Source organism: Zootoca vivipara, chromosome 7 (genome assembly GCF_965207765.1).
Source record: "Zootoca vivipara chromosome 7, rZooViv2.hap1.1, whole genome shotgun sequence".
Classification (NCBI taxonomy): domain Eukaryota; kingdom Metazoa; phylum Chordata; class Lepidosauria; order Squamata; family Lacertidae; genus Zootoca; species Zootoca vivipara.
Genome location: NC_142590.1, coordinates 90,974,176 through 90,988,139, shown reverse-complemented (window position 1 = coordinate 90,988,139; position 13,964 = coordinate 90,974,176). Strand labels below are relative to the sequence as shown.

The 13,964-nt window shown below is 48.1% G+C and overlaps 1 protein-coding gene across 3 annotated transcripts in view; it reads left to right on the top strand.

Annotated features, from left to right (window-relative positions):
- The window catches only part of LOC118088930 (tyrosine-protein phosphatase non-receptor type substrate 1), a 271,710-nt gene that overhangs the window by 96,046 nt on the left and 161,700 nt on the right, over window positions 1–13,964 (top strand). Inside the window, exon 1 of one of the 3 annotated variants that reach the window (XM_060277363.2) lies at window positions 9,499–9,595. The exons of 1 other annotated variant lie outside the window; for it this stretch is intronic. The gene's annotated coding sequence lies outside the window, so the exon portion shown is untranslated. Of the gene's footprint in view, window positions 1–9,498; window positions 9,596–13,964 lie in introns of those variants that run through there. One more of the 3 variants, XM_060277364.2, reaches the window with a different exon arrangement.

The following is a 13,964-nucleotide window of genomic DNA, read 5'->3' as shown; positions in this document are numbered from 1 at the left end:
GATTGAGCTTTGAGCTTTTAACTTCAGATTGTCAACTGCCATTTTCAGAAGTTCCACTTCATTTTTAAAAAAATAATTTTTATTAGTTTTTACAATAGTAACAACAATGAACAAACAAACAAACAGAATATAACAGAAAGAGAACAAGACAACAACAGCAAAAAGAACAAAGAAAACATAAAATTCTAATTAATTAATTCTTTTCTTTTCACATTATATATAGGGACCTCCTCGGGTTCCCTCCTACTGCGTTTCCTTACCAATTTAGAATTTAGCAATTTCCACCACATTTATAATAACATTTTTCTAAACTTATTTCACTCCTGTCAAATTTACATAACTTTTCTTTCCACAGTTTCTTTCTTTCCTAACTCTGATCTTAATATGTAACTTTAGCATATTTTTCCAAATATAATTTAAAATCTTTCCATTCTGCTTCTGTCGCTTCTTCCCCCCAGTTACAGATTCTTCCGGTCATCTCAGCCAGTTCCATAAACTCCATCATCTTCATCTGCCAATCATCGACTGTTGGTAGTTCACCAGATTTCCAGTTCTTGGCTAGTAGTAATCTTGCCGCTGTTGTAGCAGAAGTTCCACTTCAGACTGGAAGCCTGTGCCTAGTGCCATAGTTTCCTTGGCTGTTTTGGGCAACGTGGGAACATCAGAAGAGCACTGCTACTAGAACTGGCCAGTGGCCCATCTAGCTCAGAATCCTGTTCTCCCAGTGGACAACCAGATCCCGGGGGGGGGGGCGGGGGGAACCCACAATCAGGATTCGAACACAGGAGCCCTCTCTCCTCCTGGGGTTTCCAGCAAATGATGTACTGAAGCATTGCTGCCTCTGATCATGGGGGCAGAGCACAGCCATCATGACTCGTAGCCATTGATAGCAATACCCTCCACGAATTTGTCTAACCCTCCTGAGTTCCATAGTTTAACTAAACGGCCTTGGCCCTGTATACCTGAAGGAGCGTCTCCACCCCCATCGTTCTGCCCAGACACTGAGATCCAGCTCTGAGGGCCTTCCCTCCCTGCGAGAAGTGAAGCAAAAGGGAACCAGGCAGAGGGCCTTCTCGGTAGTGGCACCCTCCCTGTAAAACACCCTCCCATCAGATGTCAAGGAAATAAGCAACTTTCCGAAGACATCTGAAGGCAGCTCTGCATTGGGAAGTTTTTAACATTTGACATTTGCTGTGTTTTTATTATGCTGGGAGCCACCCCAGAGTGGCTGGGGCAGCCCAGTCAGATGGGTAGGGTATAATAATAATAATAATAATAATAATAATAATAATAATAATAATAATAGTATTACAGTGGACCCTCTGGATATGAATGTAATTCATTATGGGGGTCCGTACGTACCCTGAAAAAAGTAGAGGCACCGCTTCTATGCACGTGCGCGGCGTGGTAGAGTGCTTCTGAGCTTGTGCAAGGCATGCAGAACGCTTCTGCGCATGCGTGTGTGGCAAAACCTGGAAGAATACACATCCAGGTTTGCTGCGTTTGCAACCCGAAAGTTACGTTACCTGAAGGTAGCGTAGGCCAAGGATCCACTGTATTATTATTATGTTAGCTCATAAAGTTTCAATCTTAGTTTCCAGAGGCTGTAACGCTGTCAACCAGTCTGCCTCCAGAATTTGCTGGACTTTCAGAATGTAATTGTCACTTTCCTCGGGCTCCATAGACACATTAGTCAGCTTTGCACCCTGAGATACGCCCACCCCATGCCATTTTGATGGGAGCTTCATGGTAAGACGCTTCTGGAGATCACTGGTCAGTGAGCAGCCCTGGATTTCATCTTCGCTGCCCCCACATGCTTGTCTCCTTCCCTAGCAGAGGAGCATATGCCTGCGCTCTGCGGGGCGGGCGCTCTTCCCGGGAGGGGGGGCGGCGAAGGGTGCCCTCCCACGTACCACAGTTCAGGGTAGGAGAGGAGCCGGGGAAGCTGCTTCTCACTCTCCTCCTGCTCTCTGCAGCCGGGTCAGACAGGTGCTATGTGGCACTTTGCCTTAATTGACTGCCCCCAATTGCTTCGAAAGCTCGGTGGTCGCCGAAAAGAAATGACTAGGTGGCCTTGTTAGCCTTAATGACTTGGGAACCAGTTTACTCACGAGATGGCCCCGTCCCAAATGCGCCCATTCCACCACTTCGATGGGCAGAATTGTCACTACAAAGGCGTCACATAATACCCGTAAAAACTCAGTCATTTCGTGTGGCAGCAGCGACACTTTGGAACTCCCTGCCGATTGAGATCAAGCAGGCCCCTTCGCTGTACTCCTTTTGGTGCCTGTGAAAAGCATTCTTGTTTAGGCAAGCCTACCCGGTTGCTTAGAAATGCTGGCGTGAATTTTGACCTGCTTTCAGTACTTTTCGTACGTCTTAAAATACTGCGCATCTCTCTCTTGGTTTCCTTGCTTTATCTTCTTGTAAGCCGCTTTGAGGAGGGGTGTCTGAACCTAGTAGTGCAAAAATTTTATGAAATAAATGAATGAATAGCAAGGCATGCCCCATCCCCCAATCTCCGGGCATCGAGCCAGCAGCCTTCAGTCCTGTATCCTCCCAAATTCTAGAATCAGGATTCCTTCCTTGCCAAGACCTCAGAGGCAGCCCTGTGGCCTCTAGGCAGGCGTGTTCATTGAGCAGCACGCCAGGAGTCACCCAACATGCCATAGCAGCATGCGAATGCCCATGGGCAGACACTGGCCTGCTCGCCAGACAATATCTGTCTCCCGCTGCATCCTTGCTGTCATCAGAGAGCTTGTGCCTTATTTTTGCAATTACCACCTGGGTTGATATTCCTCCTCCTCCTCCTCCTCCTCCTCCTCCTCCTCCTCCTCCTCCTCCTCCTCCTCCTCCTCCTCCTCCTCCTCCTCTGTGTTTTTTGGGGCTCACAGGATCTCATGTGCCTAATAATAGGATCCCCCTCCTCTTCATCTTAAGCTTGGAAGGAGAGAGAAAAAACCAAAACACAGGGCGGCAGCTGCTGTTGCAGCAGCAGCAACGGCAAAGAAACACACTCTGGCGAAGGCAGGCTGGGCTCAGCGAGGCATCAGGAACAATTAAGAGCCGTTTGCGGGAGATGGGACTTGTGTGTGAGGCGAGAGCAGCTTGAAACCTGTGGCAAGTTCATTCGCCTGCGCCTGTTCATCTCAGGAAGTGTCTCGCTGTCGGTGTTGGCAGGCGTGAGGTTCAACATCTGCCAAGGGCGCGCCAACCTTCTTCCCAACTGTGCAAGAGAAATTACAGGAAGGGGAGAGGGGCTAGCAGGCTCTGCAGAGCCGGAGTGTCTTGTTCCTCCCCATGAAGGAACATGAAGCAGTTCCTTGGGGCGGCAGTTCTCATTGCTGCCTACATTACCCTGCTTCCAATCTCCATGTTGGAGTGTCATTTGAGAACTGTTGTTGTTGTTGTTGTTGTTGTTGTTGTTGTTGTTGTTGTTGTTGTTGTTGTTGTTGTTGTTGTTGTTGTTGTTGTTATAATCCACTCATCTGGTTGGGTTTCCCCAGCCACTCTGGGCGGCTTCTAATAGAATGTTAAAAATACTATAAAACACCAAACATTAAAAACTTGAGTGATGGGGAGCGGGTTGCAGGCAGCAGCTATAGAAACAGAGCCATGCTTGATTTCTGCTTGATTCCAAGGCTGTGACTATGAGCGAAGCAAGTCCTTTTGGGATGTTAATGCTGTGAGCCCCTCTACGTTTGGTTCAGGTTGCATAGATGTGTAAATACAGTCAAACCTCGGTTGCCGAACCTAATCTGTTCCGGAAAACAGTTCGGTTTCTGAAATGTTCGACAACTGAAAACTGAAAGCGGAAGCCTCAATGCAATGTTGTTGTTGTTTAGTCGTTTAGTTGTGTCCGACTCTTCGTGACCCCATGGACCATAGCACGCCAGGCACTCCTGTCTCAATACAGTTGACTAATCTTTGTAGAAATTGTTGTTGTTTAGTCGTTTAGTCGTGTCCGACTCTTCATGACCCCATGGACCAGAGCACGCCAGGCACTCCTGTCTTCCACTGCCTCCCGCAGTTTGGCCAAACTCATGTTCGTAGCTTTGAGAACACTGTCCAACCATCTCGTCCTCTGTCGTCCCCTTCTCCTAGTGCCCTCCATCTTTCCCAACATCAGGGTCTTTTCCAGGGAGTCTTCTCTTCTCATGAGGTGGCCAAAGTATTGGAGCCTCAGCTTCACGATCTGTCCTTCCAGTGAGCGCTCAGGGCTGATTTCCTTAAGAATGGATAGGTTTGATCTTCTTGCAGTCCATGGGACTCTCAAGAGTCTCCTCCAGCACCATAATTCAAATAGGGAAACTCAAAATAAAAGCCGTGCAGCACGTTCGGCTTCTGAAAATCGTTAAAAAACTGGAGCAGTTACTTCCAGGTTTTCGGCATTCAGGAGCCAAAACAGAGGTGTTCGGGAACCGAAGTTGGACTGTAAAACCAAATACCATAAAGACGCCAGCTTCCACTGTCCGTCATTCCCTGGAACGCCTGGACTTTCACACTCCTTGGAAGTTGGGATGGTGTGTGCTTGTGTGTGTGTCCCTTAAGCATACAGGTACAGAGTTAAGATATAATCTAGTTTGGGCTGACAATACCTGGAGGCATCGGATTTATTTAGACTTCAGTAAAGTACATTCTCTTTCTCAATTTCTGCAAAGCCTTCAAATGACAAGCCATCGCATCTGATGATGTGGGCTTGGAGCACATGAAAGGCAATGCCATAATAAGTCTTTTAGTCTTCATAAGGTGTCGCATGACTCTGTGTTGTTTTTGCTGCGGGAGGCTCGGCACGTGTGCCTCTCTGGATGTTGAAGCAACAAGGCAGTGCGAGGAAGATGTAAAGGAGATTCCCTGCGCAGTGCCACTATTTTAGAAACTGGTGAAGTTTGCTCTGACTGGGCTACATCAAATAGTCCCTGCTTCAAAAGCTTCTGAGAGAGCGCCATTCCCAAACTCTGAACAAATAGTTCAGAAAAGCCTAGTTTCACTGCTAGGGACAAGATTGTGGGGGGAGGGGAGGGAACACTTCCAAGACTGACACCTCATTCCCTTAAAGGCTGTACTGAGCCTTGCTCACTGACAGAGGAATATATTTTTATACGCTGCTGGGTTTTGTGTGTGTGTGTTGCTATAATGAGCTTGACATAAATCAGAAGAGACTGGGCAGAGAAGCACTCCAGCAATGACTGTAAATATTTGCTTTGATACGATGTCCAACGGACTTAAATTCCCAGAGGCCCCACACCTGGGCTTCACGGAGAAGCTGTGGAAGGAGTTCCCTGAGATTCAGGTGCCACAAGATAGATGCCCACTCACCCCCACCTAGTTCTACGAAATCATGAAATATCCGTGGTTGGTCTTGCCACTTTTGTAGACTGCGTCCCACCTTGGTGCCCTTTGGACTACAACTTCCATCAGCCCCAGCCAGCATGCTCCTCCAACATTTCTCCAAGGAAAATCGGGACATTTCAGGATCAAATCAGATACCAGGAAGGCTTTTGTAAATCTGGGCCTGTCGCTGGAAAATAGGGACACTTGGAGGGTCTGTAGCTGGGGCTGATGGGATTTGTGTGTTTGTGTGTTTTGCAATTTAATCTTTATTGATTTTAGCATGTAAATTGGGCAGTGTGTCTCCAAAACAGGTAAGTACTCCAGTAGATTGTCAGGTTTTGAGACTCTTTCCTCTAATAAGCCATTGGGGTTCAACTGGTGGGTTGGGAATCACTAGTGGGTCTTGGCCTGACCCAGGGTGGGTCACAGCAGGAGAGCTGTCACCATGCAAATATATGGTAAAAGATTTTTCGAGCTGGTCTATAACCGTAATAAACAAATGATGGTGATTGATTTTAAATTTTGAATCCACTCACCACAAAAAGAACAAAAGAAAAAACAATTCACATCCTGTATGGTCATACCTCGGTTTAAGTATGCCTCGGTTTGAGTATTTTCAGTTTAAGTACTCCGCGGACCTGTCTGGAACGGATTAATCCACTTTCCATTACTTTCATTATTTATACCCTGGGCAGTTCCCAACAGAGGACTAAAATATATTATAGGAGCTGATGGGGTTTGTATTCCAAAACAGCTGGAGGGCACCAGGTTGGGGCAGGCTGCCTCCCAATTGTGAAAACATCCCCCCCTCAAGCATCTTTCTCTGTAAGACACACCTGGATTTTCTTGCTCACGTCATTCTGAGTTATTTGTTCTCCGGCTGTGGAAAGCGCTCTCACCCAGATGGCTTCAGTTCACTTGCAAGTAACTGATTGTAGTGGACAGTTTGTCCCAGCAGGGGGATTGAACTGGGTCACCTTTGACTCTTTCTAGTTCTACTGAGCTAGAGCGCAGAAGGATGTTGTGCTCATCTCCTCCTTGGAGGATTCCCACAGGTATCTGGTGGGCCTCGGTGAGAGCACCATGCTGGACTAGGTGGGCCCAGATCCAGAAGGACTCTCGATGAGTTCTTAAAGCCTTGCATCCTTCGCATTTCAGAAGTGAGGCATGTGTCAATAAAGATGTGCTAGTAGATGACAACCTAAATGTGAAAGTGTGCTTTTTACGGGCTGGGAAGGAATGGAAGGGGCATCTGCTCCCCTCATTGGCTTGTTAGACAATAAACCGTTTTGGTAATTAAGCACCGAATGCAGATCTTTCCCCTCACAGAATGCCAAGATGGTTACAAGTTGCAACCGGTCAATTCCCCTGCAAATCGTTAAATCTGCTACTTAATTGGGAGACTCGGCATCGACAGCCATTTCCGTCCATTTCAGTCACCCCGTCTCCTCTGCTGCTGTTACTTAAACACAAGAACATAAAAATAGTTCAGGCCAAAGGTCTCATTCCCTCCAGCATTCTGTCCTCATAGATCAGGGGTCGGCAAACTAAGGTCCGTGGGCCGAATCAGGCCCAATTGCCTTCAGGATCTGGCCTGCAGACTGTCCATGGATTGACGTGGGGATTCTGTTCGTTCGGGCTGCACCATTCTGTTTCCCCCCTTCTGTTTCTCCCCTCTCCCTCACACACACCGCGGTAGCGCTTCCTCCCTCCCTCCTCTCGGCTTCTCCCTGCCCTGCCTAGAGGAGGCTGGGCTGAGCTGGCTGAGTACCATTTTAAGCAGCCCCTCTCCGGAGCCAGCCCTTTTGCACCGCTCATCTTCCCGCCGCCCCCACCGCTGCCCTGATGCTCCTGTGGGCCAGAGAGCGGAGCGGACGAGCTTGCTTTGCCTACCCACAAGAAGAAGAAGCAGCGGCAGTGGTGGTGGTGGCAGCGGCCCCTGGGAAAATAAGTGCAGTGGCTGGGGTTGGAGAGGAGGACTACTTGCCCCCCTCGCCTCTTCTTCCAGCCCCCCCCCCCGGTGCTGCTTCTCCAGCCCAGTGCAAGGTATGAGGGACAGTGGACCTGCCCACGGCTAAAAAAAATTGCCAACCCCTGTCATAGATGAATGCCAGTTGCTGGAAACCATAGGAGAGGAGACAGCTCTTGTGCTCAGATCCTGCTTGTGGGTTTCCCACTGTGAGAACAGGATGCTGCCTGATCCAGCAGGCTCTTCTTATAGAATCATAGGATCATTGAGATGGAAGATACCTCAAGGGTCATCTAGTCCAACCCCCTGCAATGCGGGACTCTCAGCTAAAGCGTCCATGACAGATGGCCATCCAACCTCTGCTCAAAAACCTCCAAGAAAGGAGAGTCCACCACCTCTCGAGGGAGACCGTTCCACTGTCAAACAGCTCTTAATGTCAGAAAGTTCTTCCTGATGTTTAGCTGGAATCTCTTTTCTTGTAGCTTGAAGCCATGGGTTCAAGTCCTACCCCTCCAGAACCAGAAAAAACAAGCTTGTTCCCTGTGACAGCCGTTGAGAATGTTTGAAGGTGGCTGTCATATCTCCTCTCAGCCTCCTCTTCAGCTCCTTCAACCTCTCCTCATAAGGCTTGGCATCCAGACCCTTGATCATCTTCCTCATCCTCCTCTGCACACATTCCAGCTTATCAACATCCTTCTTAAATTGTAGTGCCCAGAATTGGACACAGGATTCCAGGTGTGGTCTGACCAAGGCAGAATAGAGTGGTACTATGACTTCCCTTGATGTGGACACTATACTTCTGTTGATGTTCTGTTGATGTTCTTCTGTAGGTATGTTCTTATAGGGAGAGAGTTCCCCATGGTTGTAAGAATTGCCCTGTTCTGCATCCCCACCCACCGTACCTCAGACAGCGGGGGCATATATTAGGCAACAGATCTCTTCCTCCCCACCTTGCTGCAAAAGAGAGTGTTATGTACTGAGCTGAATCATAGAACAATAGGATCCAGAATCAGCAGTCTGATTGGTCCACAGGAGCCACCCAATCCAACTCCAGGTGGAAGTGAATCCGCAACCTGATTGGCCTGCAGGAGCAGCCAATCAGGCGGCTGGCAGAAGTCAATCCACAAACTGATTGGCCCACAGGTGTAGCCCTGAAGTAGCCAATCACACAAAGCCCATTGTGTAAATAATGTATATAAGCAGATGGTTTTGGGAAAAGGGTATTCTTCTTCTTTTCTTCTCCTTGATGACTACAAGCTGAATAAAGAGCATGAAATTCACTCTCAACTCCGAGTATATTTCAGAGAGCATTTCTCCCAGGGCTGTGCATGCAAATTTACCCTACCCATGACCTCTTTTTCACAGGCTGGTTCAGCAGTTGCTCTTTCCTCCACTTCTCTGTATGCAGCCTTGGCAGTTTCACTCTGAGCAGGGCCGGAGGGAGAAGTATGCAGAGTGAGAGGCAAGAAGAGGGTGAAGATGGACAGATCTCTGTCAGGGATGCTTTAGCTGAGATTCCGGCATTGCAGAGGGTTGGACTAGATGACCCGTGGGTCCCTCCCAACCCTACAGTTCTATGATTCCATGATGTCTGGATAACAGTGGAGGCTGGTGCCCATCGAGACTGGAAGGGCGGCATAAGGAGGCCACCAGTAGGGGGCACCAGTGAAACTCGGAGACAATAACTGGAATGGAGAGCCTGCAGCTCATCAAATGCTTGCTCCCATAATCCTTCACTGCTGGCCATACCGCTGGGGCTTATGGGAATTGGTGTTCAACAACACACAGAGGGACTTGATCCTGTCCCTTTAACATAGCTTTGAGCAGACACCAACAAGTGAAACTTTTTTCATAGCGTGGAGTGAAACATGAGCCTTCTTTGCGGTGAAAGCGCTGGGACACATCCATAAAAACACCTATTCTGTCTGGGATTATTTCACAAGCCTCACCCCTCTACTGTTCATTGACTCTGCAGTGGCCAGCAGGGCGATTGTTCTCTTAGTTAAATATATACTAGGGAAACTTAATTGTCCTACAGCAGGTTACGGAGAGTTCAGAAGGAACCCCGGCGGCTCCTGTGTGTCGAATGACAGGCTGGGCGCTGTGTGATATGACCAGGGTCTTGGGCATGCGTTTCCATGCATGTGCCCAGGAGACAAGGTGCACACGCAAAGAGAGATTTAACTTCCAGAGATAAAGGCAGCTGTCCTGAGACCAGAGGCTCGTGATGAGGGCAAACAGGAGGGTGACTTAAAGGAAGAAGTTGAAAGAAGGGAGCAGAAGCTGAGGAAAGTGAGTACTTCACCCTCTCGGGAGACAACTGCCCCAGCTGGGCAAGGAGGTCCCCCATCTCCCCTCCCGGGCAGAAAGAACACAGCAATTTATAGCACATGACTCAGACCCTCCAAGTGTCCCAATTTTCAGGGACAGTTCCTGATTTGATCCCAAAACATCCTGCTTTTCCTTAGGATGTCCTTATTTTCATAGAAGAAACGTTTAGGGCAGTGATGGTGAACCTATGACACGCGTGTCAGACGTGACACGCAGAGCCCTCACTGCTGGCACGCGCCCCATTGGCTCATTTGCGCTGTTGTTGTCTGTAAAAACCCGATCCTTTGTTGTTGTTGTTGCTGCTGGTAGCCAGAGATTGGTTTTTTAACCCTTTCTGTGCTGTTTTTGCTGGCGCTTTGGCAGACTATGTCGGTGCTGCATGTTAGTTCCAGCGAAGGTATTATTCGTCATTTATTTCTGTTCTCTCCCCCCTCCCCCCAAAAAGCGCAGCAGCTTTGGGGCATCCCCCCCCCCAAAAAAAGCAAAGCAACTTTTGCACTCCCCCCAAAACCTCCAAAACGTTGGTCAGCAGCTCCCCCCAAACAGCTCAACAACTCTGGGCACTTTGTGATAAATAAGGGGTTTTTGGTTTGGTTTGGTTAAATAATTAGTTTTGGGTTTGTTAAATACAGTTATATATTACAACTATACATTTTTGTTATTTAAACTATGAATATCATGAAATTATGGTTTTTTCCCTCAAAGTGACACACCACCTGAATTATGCTCAGTTTTTGGGCGAATTTTGACACACCAAGATCAAAAGGTTGCCCATCACTGGTTTAGGGTATGGAGTTTTGCGACTCCCAAGCCATCTGAACAGGGAAGGGTTTTTTTTAATGCTTAATGCTTTATTATGTTTTTTTATATATGTTGGAAGCTGTCCAGAGTGGCTATGGCAATCCTGTCAGATGGGTGGGGTATTCATAGTAAAATTGTTGCTGTTGTTGAATAGGCCAATCCTATTTTCATCAGAGAAATGTTGGAGGATATGCATGGCTTCTCTCCCCCCCACCCCCAAATCCCAGGAACTATAGTTTACCCCTTACAGACCCAGCACCCACAACACAAACTACAGTTCCCATGGAAGCCGTGGGCTTTAAATGTATGGTGTGCGTGTGACCTTGCTTCTGAGTAGACGTGTAGGAATGCGCTCTATGGTGTAGCTGGGGGAAAGCTCTTGGCGATTGCCTGGAAATGCTCTTGAGTCGCAGTTCCCTGCTGAAATTTCAAAAGGAGAAGGAATCAGCTGAGAAGCCCAGTTTGCAAAGGTTGCAGAACCTCCTCTTCTCCCTTGGCAGCTTTTCTGCTGACGACTGTGGGATTCCCCTTTATTGTGTCTTTCCCCCCTGCCATGTATGGGTCAGGACAGAACAGCTAGCTAAGCACTGAGCAGGATATGGCCCCCTTTCCTGCTGTGACAAGGGCCGAGAGGAATTCCCCTCATGCTTGAGTCCAGGAAACAGAATCAAACGGCAGTGGAGGCTTTCTGGCTCCCAAGGTGTACACAAAGGTGGCACAATTCCTTGGGAGACTTTGCAACCTTTCCCCACCCCTCTCCCTCTCCCCTCCTGCGGTTTCCAGGAACTGGTATTTAGAAGCGCAGCTGCCTCCAACTCATAAGTCCATGAATTTGTCCAGTCCTCTTTTGAAAAGCGGACACGGAGTAATGTATTCAAACTACAAGAAAGAAGATTCCACCTAAACATTAGGAAGAACTTCCTGGCAGTAAGAGCTGTTCGGCAGTGGAATTTGCTACCAAGGAGTGTGGTGGAGTCTCCTTCTTTGGAGGTCTTTAAGCAGAGGCTTGACAGGCATATGTCAATAATGCTTTGATGGTGTTTCCTGCTCGGCAGGGGGTTGGACTGGATGGCCCTTGTGGTCTCTTCCAACTCTACGATTCTATGAAACCACTCAAGTTGGGGGCCGCCCAGCGGTGGAGCAAGCCGATCGGGCGCCTGGGGCGAGCTGGGGCAGGACACTCCATGGGGCCTCTGAGGAGTCTGCCTGCCTTTTCACACTCAGCTGCCCTACAGCTGAGGGGGAGGCGCCAGGCGGACCCTTTGGGGCAGCGCAGAGCCTGCGGGTGCCCAAACCACTGCGTCACTCCCAGGAGAGACTCGTGGCTCGGGCATGCTGCAGGTCCTGCGGCTAGTGCCACCTGGCATTTTGTCACCCCCCTCAGTGGTGACACCCGGGGCAGACCACCCCCATTGCACCCCTTTCCTCCGCCCCTGGGACCATCACTAACTCCTGCAGGAGGGAGTTCCAGAGTTCAGCTACGCACCGCTTCCGGCTGAAAAAAGATCCCCACCCTGCTTTAAATGAGCAGTGAAAATGAAAGCAAGATAAACAAAGACTAAAAACAGCTACCAGGCTGATTTCAAAGGGTTGCTATTAGTATATATACAGCCCTTATCAACTTGGGACCATTGACCTATGAGATCGCCTCGCCCCGTTTGCACCCACTTGACCGCTTCGATTAGCAGAATTGCCACTTTTATACATAATACCTGCACCGCATTTGTAAGAACTTGGTCATTTAGTGTGGCAGCACAGACCCTTTGGAACTCCCTGCCTGTTGATTATGAGGGCCTTCGCTGTATTCTTTTTGGTGCCTGCTGAAGACCTTCTAATTTAGGCAAGCCTACCCAGATGTTTAGGGATGCGGGTGGCACTGTGGGTTAAACCACAGAGCCTAGGGCTTGCCAATCAGAAGGTCGGCAGTTCGAATCCCCGGGACGGGGTGAGCTCCCGTTGTTCGGTCCCAGCTCCTGCCAACCTAGCAGTTCGAAAACACGTCAAAGTGCAAGTAGATAAATAGGTACCGCTCCGACGGGAAGGTAAATGGCGTTTCCGTGTGCTGCTCTGGTTCGCCAGAAGCGGCTTTGTCATGCTGGCCACATGACCTGGAAGCTGAAAGCCGGCTCCCTCGGCCAGTAAAACAAGATGAGTGCCGCAACCCCAGAGTCGTCCGCGACTGGACCTAATGGTCAGGGGTCCCTTTACCTTTACCTTTATTCTATACAAGGCTTAGAGAGATGAGTGCCGCAACCCCAGAGTCGTCCACGAGTGGACCTAATGGTCAGGGATCCCTTTACCTTTACCTTTACCTTTTCCCAGATGTTTAGAGAATTTGTGTGAGTTTTAATTTGTTTTAGTGTTTTAGTGTTTTAACTTTTCGTATGTTTTAACTTTTTGTATGTTTTAAATTATGGTTGTAGGTTTTTTTAGTGATGATTTTATTGTTTTATCCTTTTTGAAAGCCTCTTTGAGGTCCCCTCCCCTTATTTAATTTATTATAGTTAAATTTTTCACCTGAATATAAATCTGAAACAAAACAATATGAAATATAAATATGAAATATAAATATAAAATATAAAAACACAAAATATGTGCCACAATAACAAGCAAAACCATTTTAGAGGTCATAAAAATTAAAAGATTAAAAGGCCATGAATTGTTTAAGACCTGGGAGAAGAGGAATGTTTTTTGTCTGGTGCCTAAAGATATGTAAGGAAGGTGCCGGGCGAGCCTTCCTGGGGAGAACATCCCACAAACAGGGAGCCACCACAGAAAAGTCCCCGTTCTCATGTTGCCACACTTTGAACTTCTCACAGAGGAGGCACATGAAGAAGGGCCTCAGATGATGATCGCAGGGTCCAGGTCAGTTCATTTGGAGAGACGTGGTCCTTGAGGTATTGTGGCCCCGTGTATAAATTATATGAAATAACTAATAAATAATGCCAGATCACAGAAAAGGCATTTTTGCTGCTTGCCAAAAAGCAAGCATTTGGGGCAGCGTGAGGGGGGGGCAGGCTTTTCTGGGGAGAACATCCTATGATTTAAATGTCCTCCACCTCAATTTATCACATTACGTTGAGTATGTTCAGGTTTCTTTACGCAAGAGAAGGTGGTGCTTTCGAAATTCTGGTCATGGAGGAACATTTTAGGGCTTTAAAGATCAATACCAGCACTCTTAAGTGAGCCTGGGAAGAAACAGGCGGCCTCAGAAGGTGGAAGAAAATTGGTTTTATGTGCTCCAGATGGTGCCCACCAGTTAACAATCTGGCCAGTCATTTCTGGACACTTTTCAGAGGTCGCTTCATGCAGAGCGCAGGATGATAATCCGATTATTCATTACAGTGTTGCATTTCTCAAAGGCACAAGAGCGGCCCTGGCCATTTTTCCCGCCGGTCAGTTGGCAATGTCCGTTCTAATAATCAGAAAGCATTTCTGACAGCAATTGCTTGATAAAATCTCCACTTATCGCCCCACGAACAGATGCTAAGCAGGGTTTTGGTGCTCACATAAGCTGACCTGAGCATCA